The sequence below is a fragment of the Thamnophis elegans genome, chromosome 4, assembly GCF_009769535.1.
Source record: "Thamnophis elegans isolate rThaEle1 chromosome 4, rThaEle1.pri, whole genome shotgun sequence".
NCBI classification, from domain to species: Eukaryota; Metazoa; Chordata; class Lepidosauria; order Squamata; family Colubridae; genus Thamnophis; species Thamnophis elegans.
In genome coordinates this window covers 35,187,257-35,201,281 of record NC_045544.1, presented here as the reverse complement: position 1 = coordinate 35,201,281, position 14,025 = coordinate 35,187,257, and the positions used below count along the sequence as shown (strand labels likewise).

General features: G+C 42.0%; 1 pseudogene; it reads right to left on the bottom strand.

Moving 5' to 3' along the window:
* Positions 1-414: 414 nt before the first annotated feature.
* LOC116507888 lies at positions 415-3,231 on the bottom strand (annotated as a pseudogene).
* Between the last annotated feature and the right edge of the window lie 10,794 nt (positions 3,232-14,025).

Sequence of the window (14,025 nt, the reverse complement as noted above, 5' to 3'; positions counted from 1 at the left end):
TCAAGGAAGACTCTGCCCAGAGACTGATGATGCTGCAGAATTCTCATTGGTCCTCTGGGGCTTCGTTGGTTGTAGCCTGCATTTCTCTGCATATCCAGCGTTTCTCAGGCATTGCGTTGACTTCTCCCTTCGCTTTGTGGAGACAGGGAAGCAGCGTGGAATTGGACTGCCTGAGCCAAAGTAGTCAACGGGATCTTGAGACTTGATTTTTGAGCAGTAACAATACATTCCATTCTTTCCTTTCCCTTTCTGTCCTTCTTCTATCTTCCTTTCTCTTTTCCTTTCCTTTCTCCTTTCCTTTTTCCTTTCCTTTCCCTCCCTTCTTCATCCTTTCCTTTCTTCTTTCCCATTTCCTTTCCTTTTTCCTTTCTTTCTTTTCTATTTCCTTTCCTTTTTCCTTTCCTTTCTCTTTCCCTTTCCCTTTAAAGCCATAAACCTCATCACACGTCACTGGTTACAGAGGTTTGATAATAGATTATACAAGAAAGAGAAATATAAAGAAAAGACAAAACTTCAAAGGTTTAGAAAATGACTATAAGATGCTTGAAAAAGAGCTACAGAAATTCCCACAAAAGAAATATATTAAAATAGAAATGGACACAAATAAGCACAAAATGGACCTTCTGGAAAAGGAGGAATTAGCACAAAAAATTAGAGGTGCTAAACAGAACTACGTAAGAAATCCTCATCATTGAATGTGTCCAGCTTGACTCGGATCTAGAATTCGTAGGAGGTAAAGTTAGCATTCTGGCCTCATCAAAAGTGTACTTGTTCTCCTCCTTCAGCTACCCCAGGTAAGCCGTGTTCTGCCAGAGGATGGCCTCCGCAGACTCCTGGAAGCAGGTCAGCACTGGTTGTCTGGAAGTCCACAATGTTTGCCAACAGGATCATGCGGTACTTGAAGTTGTGGAACTTCTGGTCACACTTCTCACAGTGGTAGAGGCTGTTCTGCTCGTCAATCACCTTCTTGTTGCAGTCCTGATACATGCAGTTCTCCTTGCGCAGGTACACCACTGTGTCCACGCAGCTGAAGTAGTTGGCCTTATCTCCTTGGCCCAGGTTCTCTGCCTTGGCCTCATTCAGGGTCTTCCAGTTGGAGCTGCTCCAGGCTGCCAGCCCCCCGCCCCAAAGAGATGGAGACAGACTCCTGGTGCTTCCCTTTCGAATCAAACCAGCTCCGCAGCTTGAAGGACTGTGGGCAGTCGGGGTTCACCAGGAGGGTGCTGGAGGAAACCAAGGAGAGACTCTGCCACCCAAAGTCTAAGACTCGGGCCCTCTGGATGGCCACCACCAACTGCTGGGAGTCATCAACCTTTTCCACATCCATGCCCCAGAGAATGACGGTCATGGTCTTGTCTGACATGTTCACCAGATGCAGCTCCCTCTTGCAGACCTCCCGGATGGAAGACTTGATGGTGACCTTCTGAGGTCCACGAGGAAGGATCTTACTGGTGCTCCCCAAGTCCCTGATGGCCACGAAGTAGAACTGCACTGAGGGCAGGTGCTCGGTGTCCTTGCAGGGAATGATGGAGGTCTTGTTGGAGAAGGCGATCTCATACTCATGAAGGTGTATTGCTTGTTGGCCATCTTCAGGTTGCCCTTGGAGTAGTAGACATTATTCAACTCCAGGAGAGGGAAAAACTTGTCCACTTGGTCATTAAAGGCCATCTCTCGGATCTCACTGCTCTCGTCCACCATCTCTATGGAGAAGAGCTTCCCTTCGCTACGGGTGTTGCTCCAGGTGTGGTTCTGACCCTTCTGGGTCACCCAGGCACAAATGGTCCACTTGGACTGGTAAGGGTTCAGGCTGGCAATGGGCACCACTTTGTCATGAGAGCCACCCGAAGTACTCAGGAGGGCAGTGCTCCCTGCGTTCCCCAGCAGTTTAGAAGGGCCAGGGTACTTTGCCGAAGACCCTGCATCCAGAGCACCACTCTGGAACCCTGCTGGCTTGCCCTGGAAAGGGCTGGTTGCTGGTCCAGTGGCCACTAGCTGCCTCCCTGCTTGCCCCGCTCCTTCGGCACTAGATTCCCAATCTTGGCAGGGACTGCATGACCCGGCCACAGAACCTCCATTTTCATCAGGACCACCACTCACCCTCCATCCCTCAGAGTGTTCACAATGAAGCGGTTAATCTGGCAAATGGCATTGGTGATCAAGCTCTGGTCATCCACCAGAGGGTTCAGCTGGGTGACCAGCCTGAAAGAGGAAAGGGTGTTGACACCATCACTCATCAGCATCTGGTAGTGAGGGGGCCGTTCCCAGTGGAGATGGGGTGGATGTTGATGAGCTGCAGCACTGGACTCCTCCTCTTCTCCATCAGCTCTGCCTACAGCAGCATGGCCACGATGGAGCCCTCACTCAGCCTCCCAGCTGCCACGATCCTGCTTCCTCCTCTTCTCGCATGCACTCAGCCAGGCCCCGCCCCCATGATGTCCTTATTCTAAAGTGCTTAAGCAAAATTACTGGTCAAATGCTCTGGCTTTCCTGCCTTCTCCTTTCAGAACATCATGAGCAGGTCAAGACAGTGATGAAGAATGGATCTTGCGGAAGTGGGGAAATTACATGTTAATCCTAACTCTTTCATTATCTGTCCTGAGCAACAAAATGAGATAAAATATTTGCGTGAACATACCTGTTTTGCTGAACAGCTGTTTGTGGGCTTGCAGGTGCAATGAGTGGGGCATGGGTGCTTTCCTGATTTACTACAATTTATTTGTCAACTCTCCAGGGGTTTTTTTCCCCAGGCATCTTTGGAGCAGGATCTGGCACTCTTTCAAAACTCTGCTCACCCACAAGTATAATGAGGGAATAAAGTTCAGGGGTGTTGAAAGACTCAGGCTCCCAGACTTTTCTCTTTCAAAACCCCTCACTAAGGAAGTACAGGGCTACAGCATCAGCTGTCCATCATGCTCTGCTATTCCTGCCTACAGAAGTTTAAAAAATGCGTAGTGATGAAGGAAAGGGGAGAGCTGTTCCTGCACCAGTCTAAAGCAGATGCTGATTTCCCTTAGAAAATGGAATATGCTTTCATAGGGGTGAAAGGGACCTTAAAGGAAGTTTTGTCCAATTCCCCACACAAGGCAAGAGACCTTATATAATCCTGGTCAAATGGTCATTCGGTGTATTTTTGAAAATTTCCAATGAGGGAACACCTACAACTCCAGGAGGCAACCTATTCCACTGATTAATTGTTCTAACAATTAATCAGTGGAATATTTCTCCTTATTTTGGAGGAAAATTTCTCCTTATTTCTAAGTTGGACCTCTCTTTAGCAAACCTTCCATCCATTACTTCTTGTCCTACTCTCTGGAGATAAGTCAGTCTCCTCTTCTCTGTGACAGCTTCACAAGTATTGAAAAACATGTATCATATCCCTCCTAAATCCTTCTCTTCAACAGGCTAGATGTGCCTAGCTCTGTAAACTGTTTCTCATACAATTTAGCCTCCAGATCCTTTATCGTGTCTGCACATGATAGGATTTCAGCATCTCTTTTGTAGTGTGTTGACTAAAACTGTATGCACTATTCTGAATCCGGCCTGACAAGTACAATATAAAGCAGTTTTCATCACCTCTCATGATCTTGATGCTGTCCCTTCTTACATCTGATACCAGCGATGGTGAACCTTTTCGGGACTGAGTACAGAAAAGGGAGCATGTGTGCATGCACATTTGTCTGGGCCGTGATCCGGAAGAGGAGCTGCACAGGGGGCATGCATGCACTGGAAAATGAACTTCAAGTTTTCTGCATGTGCACTGGCCAGCTAGTCTTGCAGTTACTGGCATGCATGTGTGCGTGACGATCAGCTGGCCAACATGCATGCTCACACGGAAAACGGAAGACCAGCTCTTCCAGTTTCCAGCACTACTGACACGCATGAAGGCCAGATGATCATCATGCATGCATGCATGCCAGAAACCCACAACGCCACATGTGCCAGGTGACATGGCTCTATATGCTATATCAGGCATGCGTGCATAGGTTCACCATCACAGTCTTATACTATAACTTGGCCAATCATGTCAGATGCATTCATGTCCATCCATTCTGGAATTACCTAGGTGTTTTTAAGAGACTTTACCCTTTACACTGACTTGTTATATAAATGATCTTTCTGAGAGCTCTGATTATAAAGATGGAAGTCTACTTTGGTTGCTGAAACTTTTCAAGGATTAAGTCTAATGTGATATGATATGATATAATCTCATATCCGCAGATATGAGGTTACTGCTAGCTCTCCCATCAACTACACTATATAGTTAACCTTTTCCCATTCCTGATTCTGGGTATTTCGATCTTAATATGTTTGTTAATGTAATTAATTAATTAATGTAATTTTAATATAATTGATTAGTCTCAACAGCAATATCAAATAAAAAATAAAATGAAGGTAAAAGTGTGATTTAATTAATGTGCAGTTGATGATATTGTCTTACCATGGGGTTTTAGAGGCTGCTGCTTCATTCTTCACTTTCTTATCTTCCTGTGTGCACAATAATAATATGTGTAAAAGAAAATACAATGATAAAATATATAAGTGGTAAATTAAAAGAATCAATTTCAATAATCACATTATCTGTTGCCTGGTTCTGTTTGATATTATGTGCTCTTAGTTGAACTTCCTGGTCTATAAACTTAGCAGTTCTGTTTACACTGTGTACATTAAAGCCCAGGAGGAACAGTGGTGGGTTTCAAAAAATTTTGGAACCTACTCTGTAGATGTGGCCTCCTTTGTGGGAGTGGCTTGCCGGCCATGTGACTGGGTGGGACTGGCTTGCCAACCACGTAAAGGTATGTAACTTACTGTTGTATAGTAAAAGTTAGTCCTCGCTGTTACGAATGACAGCTCGGCAGCAGCCAGGCGCGTCTTAGCCAATCAGACGCGCCTGTCAGTTGCCGGGCGAGTCTGAGGAACTATAAAAGGCAGACTCGTTCAAACTGTCAGTTGTTCAGCACCAGAGCAAACGAACACTCCAGTCCAGCTGGAGCTGCTTCTCTGCCTCTCTCTCTACACAGATCATCCTTCTGTTGCTACATTGTTAAACCAGCACCCTGCCTGGTTGTTACCTGTTACTGTTACAAGTTGTGTTAAAATAAATTGGTTACAGAGTTACCGGACACGAGCCTCTGTCTCATTCCTGAAGATATAATACTGGCGACGAGGACTGGGGACCTGTAACCAGAAGAAAAAGGAACCAACTGCCACTTCTCCAATCCAGGCCAGCCTAGTTCAGTATCACAGCCCAGCAGTGCTTCTCAATCCGGAGTTGAAAACCCCAACCCATTACGTTTAGGCCAACATAGACCTAGCCTTCCCCTTCCAGAGGCCGCCTACCGGCCTAGTCATAAGCCGCCAACATCCTCGGCCGCGCCCCCTTCGCCCAGCTTACCATTCAGTGGGAGTCATCCATTCAGGGTTCCTCTGCCATCAGACGTCACCTGGAGCTTCACTCCCCGAGGGGAGGAGCTCAGACAGGGACATCAATGCGATGATCCGCCTGCAATGCAATTGCGGCGTTCGGGGCGTGTCCGCCGTTCTCCTGTATACTTACAAGACTACGCGTGCGCAAACATCACGCATGCGCACAGCTGGGGGGGAAGAAGTGTTGTATAGTAAAAGTTAGTCCTCGCTGTTACGAATGACAGCTCGGCAGCAGCCAGGCGCGTCTTAGCCAATCAGACGCGCCTGTCAGTTGCCGGGCGAGTCTGAGGAACTATAAAAGGCAGACTCGTTCAAACTGTCAGTTGTTCAGCACCAGAGCAGACGAACACTCCAGTCCAGCTGGAGCTGCTTCTCTGCCTCTCTCTCTACACAGATCATCCTTCTGTTGCTACATTGTTAAACCAGCACCCTGCCTGGTTGTTACCTGTTACTGTTACAAGTTGTGTTAAAATAAATTGGTTACAGAGTTACCGGACACGAGCCTCTGTCTCATTCCTGAAAATATAATACTTACTACTTACTACTTGTATTTCAAAGGGAATAAATACATATTTAATTTTACACATGTTAACAGCTGTTGGAATTGTATTTGCATAACAGTGGAAAAAACAAAGATATGAAAATGAATAAATATTAGAATGTGCAGGAATGAATCAATTGACAATTAAAATCAAGAAGGCTTCGAAGTATGAAAGAAAACACCAATTATGTAAGGAAAGGTCACTAAAATGTAAAAGGAAATATTATTAGTACTTGATCATTATTAATGTGTAGATAACTGCGGGACATTACACACCCATACACACAAACTATAACAGTGCCAGGAAAACACCAAAAAATAACAAGCAGCAGCCTCAAGCACGCCGATCTCAGCATTTTTCACATCGTGGCGTGCTGCAAGAGGGTATGAGCAAAGATCTTTTCCGGCTGGCGCAAAGGACTTCCCAGGTCTTGCTTTTCTGAGCACAGGGCGATGAGCCTGCACCTCCATCACCAGCAATCCGGAAAAGGTCTTCACTCACTCCCACTTGTCAAGCATCTCTCTCATCTCCTCCGGCAAGACTGGAAGTTTCTGTTCTATCAGGTAGTTGGATATAGAATTTCCTTCTAATTTCAAGCCAATTCTTAATCAGTACCCCTCTTAGATGGTGTCTTTTAAAGTAGTTGTGGACTTTGTTTCCCTCACACCATAAGTAATTGTGCCACCCCCATTGCAAGTTGTGACCCTCTATCGTTAGGATTCTTTTGTTGGTTAACATTGCCCACTCCTTTATCCACATTATTGTTGCTGCTTGATGATAAGTTTTCCATTCCGGTAGACCCATTCCACCTTGCGCTCTTTTATCTTGAAGATGTTTATATTTTATCCTAGGCTTTTCGCCATTCCACACAAAATTTCGTACCGTTTTATCCAAATCATTAATCAATTTTTCTCCTAATTTGACCAGTGCCGTTTGAAATAAATAAAGTATTTTTGGCAAGACATTCATCTTGATTACTGCGATTCTTCCCATCAACGATATTTGTAGCTTCGACCAATTTTTAAAATCTTTTTGGATGTTTCGTGATAGTTTATCATAGTTATCTCCTTTTATAGAAGAACATTTCGCAGATAGCCAAATCCCTAAGTATTTGACCTTTTTAGTTACCTTTAATTCCATTGCTTTCTCTAGTTCTTCTATCTGTTTTTTGGGAAAGTTCTTTATAATCATTTTTGTTTTTTCCTTATTTATTTTTAATCTGGCCACACGCCCAAAGTCCTCAATGTCCTTCATTAATTTCGGTCCTGAGGTTAGGGGGTCTTCAACAATCTTTTTTTCCCTCTTTGATGGGACTTTTAGCAGCAATTAAGACAAACAGGAGCAAATGAATTAACAATTGAAGAAGGATTTACATCATAAAGAGTCGTCGAAGGCGGCCTAGGTGGTGGAAACAGAGGAGAGCGGAGTCTTTACCCTGAGGCATAGCTGATAGTAATCAGCGGACTTCCCCTGCCTGCTCCCAAGATTTTTGGAAAACTTTTGTGCTGCTATAGGAGGTTTAAGGCTCCATTTGAGACAGTCAATATTATACCTACTGTGCGCATTGTTTTCTCTCTTTTTTTGGAGCTGGAGTTGGACACTTGAAAGGGGAATATTTCGAGCTGAACTTCCCTTCTTTTTTCTTCTCTTCTCTTTGAGGTTTGATTCCTTTTTTTGTGTTGATGTATTTCCCCCCCCTTCTTTCCTTTCTTTCCTGATATGAGCCCCCTCCTGTACTTTTTTTAGATCTCTCTATGGGACTATATTCATATATATTTTTCCTTATAGATAGCAGCAAAGTAAGTTGGAACATTGCTTAAACTGGTAGCAGATAGCTTATGAAGCAGTGGGATATTCTTAACCTAATTGATATGAGCTGGGCAAAGGGGGGGGGGAGCCTCGGCATTACCTACTCAGTCGTCCCCATCTACAACCCCTCCAACAATACACAGAACTTTAGACAATATGGCTGGGGTAGAGAAGGCACCCCCATTGCAAAATATACAGACAACTTTGCTATCGATACAAAATAATATGGCTAGGAATCAAGAGATCACCGAAAAATCCCTGGCTGACATTAAAAATGAAATGAGAGACATGAGGGGTGAAATGAAACAGCTGTATTCACAGCCAAAGGAGATCTGGGCAAAAATGGAGAAACAGGAGGGTCAAATTCAAGATTTAGGAGTAAAAATGAAGGAAAGTGAAGGGAATATGGCGAAGTGGGAGATGAGGCAGCTACATATTAATAGAAGGTTGGAAGATGAGATTGCTATGTTGGAATTAGAAAAGTCAGCCTTCTTTCTCAGATTTCAAAATATTCCAGAGGAAAGAGGGGAGAAACTGAAGGAAATTATGGTTGAGATGATAGCAGGGATCGCCCAGAAAGATAAGCTGTCGATACAGAGTGACATTGATGATGTATATAGGGTCTATACTTCCTATACTAGGAGACAGAAACTGCCACGTGAAGTGCACGTGAGGTTTAGTAAATGATCCCTGAGAGAAGAAATTTACCAGAAGGCACATGACCAGAATACCATGTATGCGAGAGAAATGGTGATAGTACTAAAACAGATACCAAGAAGAGTGAGGGAAAGGAGGCAGAAATATCAGGACCTAACAACACAATTGAGGAAACTTCAGGTGATGTATAGGTGGCTTTTCCCAGAAGGGATATCTTCTCTCTGGCAAGGCCAGAGGTTTCGGATTGAATCATTGTAAGATGCACAAGACTTTATGGAAAGCCAGTTGAAGAGGGGAACTTAGAATAACGATGGAGAATTGGATAACAAGAGCCGAGGAGAGGAGCAAAAGAATAGTGTCCCGGGAGATGAGAAAGGGGGAAATGAGAATCAAAGCAGAGATGAGAGACCGCAAACGAGGCAGAAAACAAAATCCAAAGCCTTACACAAATAAACATGGTGGATGAACTCCGCTTAATTTCTTTAAATATAAATGGTTTGAATTCACTAAGAAAGAGAAATAAAATACTGAATGCTTTACGGAAAAAGAATTGTGATCTGACATGCCTGCAAGAAGTACATATAGTGAACCACCAGCAAAATGTGTTGTATTACCCCCGGCTGGGTATAATGTATACAAGTTTAACAAATGAAAAGAAAAGGGGCATTATGTTGTATGTTAAAGACCATATTGATTCTAAATTGGTGTATACTGATGGGGAGGGGAGACTTTTAATGGTTGAATTGAAATTTGGTTGATATAAAATTTTGCTGGTGGCCATATACGCACCGAATGACAACCAAAGTACTTTCTTTAGAAAGTTGCATCTAAAAATTGCAGAGTTAGGCTATGACCACATATGTGTGGTGGGTGATTATAACGCGGTGGCAGATAGGACAATGGATTATAACCCAGGAAACATCCAAAAGGGGGGGAAATTAAGAGAAAGGAGGAGAGTTCTCCCCAAAACTTTTGAAGACATGAGGGAGGAATATGAATTAAAGGATGTATGGCGTGAACTCCACCCACAGAAACAACAATTTACTTTCTTTTCACATAGACATCAATCCTGTTCTAGGATCGACATGGCCTGGTTGACACCAGAAATTGGGGACTTGATTAAGGAAGCAACAATTGAGGTTAATACCTGGGCCAATCATAATCCACTCTTATTGGTGTGGAAAGGAGTAAGGCAGGGGAGGAAGAGAAGGTGGATGATGAATACAGAGATAGTGAAAGAACAAGAATTTCAGCAAATGTTTAAAAGGGAAATGAGGTTTTTTGAAGAAAATAGGAAAGGAGTAACTCCACAAATACTTTGGGATACGGCCAAGGCTTATATGAGAGGCCTAGCTATTAAATATACAACAGGCACACACAGGAAAAAATTAGAAGAGAGGGCAAAATGGGTAGCTAAACTGGAGGTGGTAGAAAAAGCCTTGCAACAGAACCCACTAGATGATAGGAAAAAAGAAGAAATGGCTAGAATTAAGCACGGGATCTCTCTTCTAGACCAGGAGGATGTCGCTCGGAAACTTAGGGGGATTAAGCAAAACTTTTTTGAGCATGCTAACAAACCGGGTCGTTGGCTCTCTTATAGATTTTGAAAAGAAAGAGAGAGCAGACGTATAGCTCAACTGCAGAATAGTAAAGGTGAATTAGTAGAAACCAAGGGGGAGAAACAGGAAATTATCCAAGGTTTTTTTCAGCAACTATATAGTAGGGAAGAAATTTCTGAGGACCAAATTAAGGAATTTTTAGATAATGCAAATCTACCCAAGTTCTCAAATGAAGCAAAAGGGGTACTGAACCAAAAGATAACAATAGATGAATTAGAAAAGGCAGTCAAAAAAATGGAAAACAACAAAACTCCTGGCATGGATGGTTTGCCAGTTGAAATCTATAAATCTTTTTTGGAAATCTTAGGACAAGAGATGATAGTAATAGTTAATGCTGTCTTGACGGATTCTATCGCACCGAAATCATGGGCTGAGGCCTATATAACCCTTTTGCCTAAAGCTGGAACTGACCGTACCCAAATTAAAAACTATAGGCCCATTTCACTTTTGAATGTGGATTATAAAATCTTTGCAGCTATACTGGCAGATAGACTTAAATTCTTCCTTAATAAATTTATACACCCTGATCAGAATGGCTTCCTGCCGTCAAGGCATTTGAAAGATAATGTTAGAATTATTTTGGATGCCTTAGAATATTATGAAGCTCGGCCGGATAAACAAGTGGCCTTTATGTTTCTTGATGCACAAAAGGCTTTTGATCGGGTAAATTGGAAGTTTATGTTGTCACAATTAGAAAATATGAAGTTTGGAGAAAACTTCTTAAATGCAATTCGGGCAATTTATGTACGACAAACCGCGACATTATTGGTAAATGGAGAAGAGGCGGGTGATATTGAGATTGGTAAAGGCACAAGACAAGGATGCCCATTATCCCCCCTACTGTTTATCCTCACATTAGAACCCCTTCTTAGAATAGTGAGGAGTGACACACAAATTAAAGGGTTACGAGCTAAAGCTCAGGAATTTAAGGTCCAGGCTTTCGCCGATGACCTTGTTTCTATCCTGGAGGATCCTATGGCTTCTGGGATACAACTTTTACGTAAAATAGAGGAGTACGGTAGGATAGCGGGGCTACGTATAAACAAAGAGAAGACAAAACTGTTAATTAAGAATATGACTCTGAACCAGAAAAGGGAAGTACAAAGCCTGTTAGGGATTAACATGGCCCATAAAATACAATACTTGGGAATTTGGCTCACGAAGAGATGTTCCTCTATCAAGGTAGATAACTATATGAAATTGCTACAGCAGGTATCTAAAGATATGACTAATTGGAGTGGTAAACAACTGTCTTTGATGGGCAGGATTGCGACAGTTAAGACATATGTATTACCAATTTTTTAATTTCTGTTTCAAAAGGCACCAACTAAATTGGACAATTTTTTAAAAAAATCTTTGGAGACAATAGTGGCTCGATTTATATGGCAAGGCAAGAAAGCACGAATTAAAGCCCAAATATTGCAAAAACGTAGAGAACTGGGAGGCTTCGGAATACCTAACTGGGAAGCATATTATAATGCAGCAATTATGACATGGGTGAAGGATTGGGTGATGTTGAGTAGAAGGTGCCTATTGGCTATAGAGGGACATGACCTCCCTCAGGGATAGCATGCCTCCCTCTGGCAAGAAAGAGACACCCCCCATAGGTACTTTATGGGACATTATATTCGGAAGATTTTGATGGGGGTCTGGGAAAAGATGAGGAAAAAATACTATCTTAGGGTTCCGTGCTGGTTGGCACTGTTAGAGACCTTAACGCATCCCAGTGTATTTAATTGGACAAGAAACATAACATATAAAGACATCATGACAGAAGATGGCAACATGAAAACAAAGATGGAATTAGAGCAGCAGGGCAGGAATCTGGAATGGTGGGAATATTTACAGGTTAGAAACAGGTTTAAAAGCGATAAGGTACGGTTTGGGATCTACCCAAACCCTCAGGGGCTAGATAAGATTTTGTTTGGCAGAGGCAAGAAAATGTTATTGAAGATTTATCAATTTTTGACCTGCCAAGATACTAATGAAGAGATGGATAAAAGCCTTCTAATAGCATGGGAGAGAAACTTTGGCTATGAGATTGAAATGGGCAAATGGTGGGATCTATGGAGTAAGACCATTAAACTTACAATATCTACAGCATTCAAAGAAAACATATACAAGATGGTTTATAGGTGGCACTTCCCCCCAACGAGGTTAGCCAAAATGTTTCCTGGGTTATCTCCATTGTGTTGGAAATGTGGAAGAAAGGATGGCACATTCTACCATATTTGGTGGTCCTGTACTGAGGCCACGAAATACTGGAAAAGGATTAAAAAATGGCTAAAAGAGGTTACCGGGGCAAGCACGGAATGGAGACCTGAGAACCTTCTACTAAGCATTAAACCAGAAAACATGAGCAATTCAATATGGCATTTGAGCCTACATATAATTGTGGCCGCAAGAATAACTTATGCACAATTTTGGAAATCCACTACCATACCGTCGGAAGATGCTATAATTAAAAAGATCTATGAATGTGCAGAAATGGACAGAATGACGGGTTGGCTGAGGGACAAAGGAGAAACGGAACATTACCTTAGCTGGAACTTATGGTATATGTGGGCGACAAGGAGAACAGCAGGGACTTAAAATGGGGAAAGTTAAAAGTGAACATGGGTATTGTAATAGATCCCTGAATTTTGTAATGAGAAGATGTGGCTTAGAGACCTAACAATGAGGAAGGAAAAAGAAAGTTGGGCTGTGAATGACTGTCACCGCGGGGGGGGGGGGGGAGGAGAGGGGGGGTTGTATGTTTAAAATTGTATTTGTATTTGTATGTTTTACTCTTAAAAAAATGTATAACTAATAAAGATTACTTAAAAAAAAAACAATAAAGACCATGTCATCAGTGAAGGCCTGTGTTTTATATTGTTCTTTTTTTATGGTCAAACCCCTAATTTCCTGATTTAATCTTATCTGATTTAGGAGTACCTCTAACGACATAATAAATAGTAATGGGGAGAGCGGACACCCTTGTCTAACACCCTTTCCAATTTGTACCCTCTCTGTTAATTCTCCATTAATTATAATGTTTGCTAATTGCTGTGAATATATAGTTTCTATAATCTTAATAAATTTGTCATCGAATTTCATCATTTTTAGTTGTGTGATTAAAAAATTCCAGTCTAAATTATCGAATGCTTTCTGCGCATCAACAAAAATTAACGCTAATTGTTTCTCAGATCTTTTTTCATAGAATTCCAGGGTGTTAATTATTATTCTTGTGTTGTTCTGAATGTGTCTTTTAAGGAGAAAGCCGTTTTGATCCGAATGAATGTTTTGATTTAATATTATTTTTAATCTTTCCGCCAAAATTGATATAAAAATTTTGTAATCCGCGTTTAACAAGGATATAGGTCTATAGTTTTGAATTTTATTACTATCCACCTCTTCTTTTAGTATTAGGGTAATGAAAGCTTCCCCCCATGATTTTGGGACCTTACCTTTTTGTAGTGCCTCATTAAATAATTCTAATAATTTGTCTTCTACGGTATTTTGGAGTTTTTTATAGATTTCCGACGGAAGCCCATCCGGACCAGGTGTTTTATTGTTTTTTTTTGTTTTTGAATGGCCTTTTTCAATTCCTCTTGTGTAATTTCCTTGTCAAGCATCTCTCTCATCTCCTCCGGCAAGACTGGAAGTTTCTGTTCTATTAGGTATTTTCTGATGTCTTGTTCACTAATTTCATCCGGTTCACATAGTTTCTTATAGTAGTTCTGTACGATCTTTTTCTTTTCCCCTATTTCCTGTTTCAAGTTCCCCTCCTCGTCCCTCAGTTGTTTAATAGTTCTTTTTGCATTGTCTTTTCTTATTTTGTGAGCCAGCCATCTCCCAGTTTTATTTGCATGTTCAAAGTAGTTCTGCTTCATTCTCTTAATGTTTCGTGCTACTTCCTCTTGAGAAATCAGATTTATTTGATGTTTAATTAAATCTCCTTTTTCTCTGTATTTGATATTGTCTGGCTCTTTCTG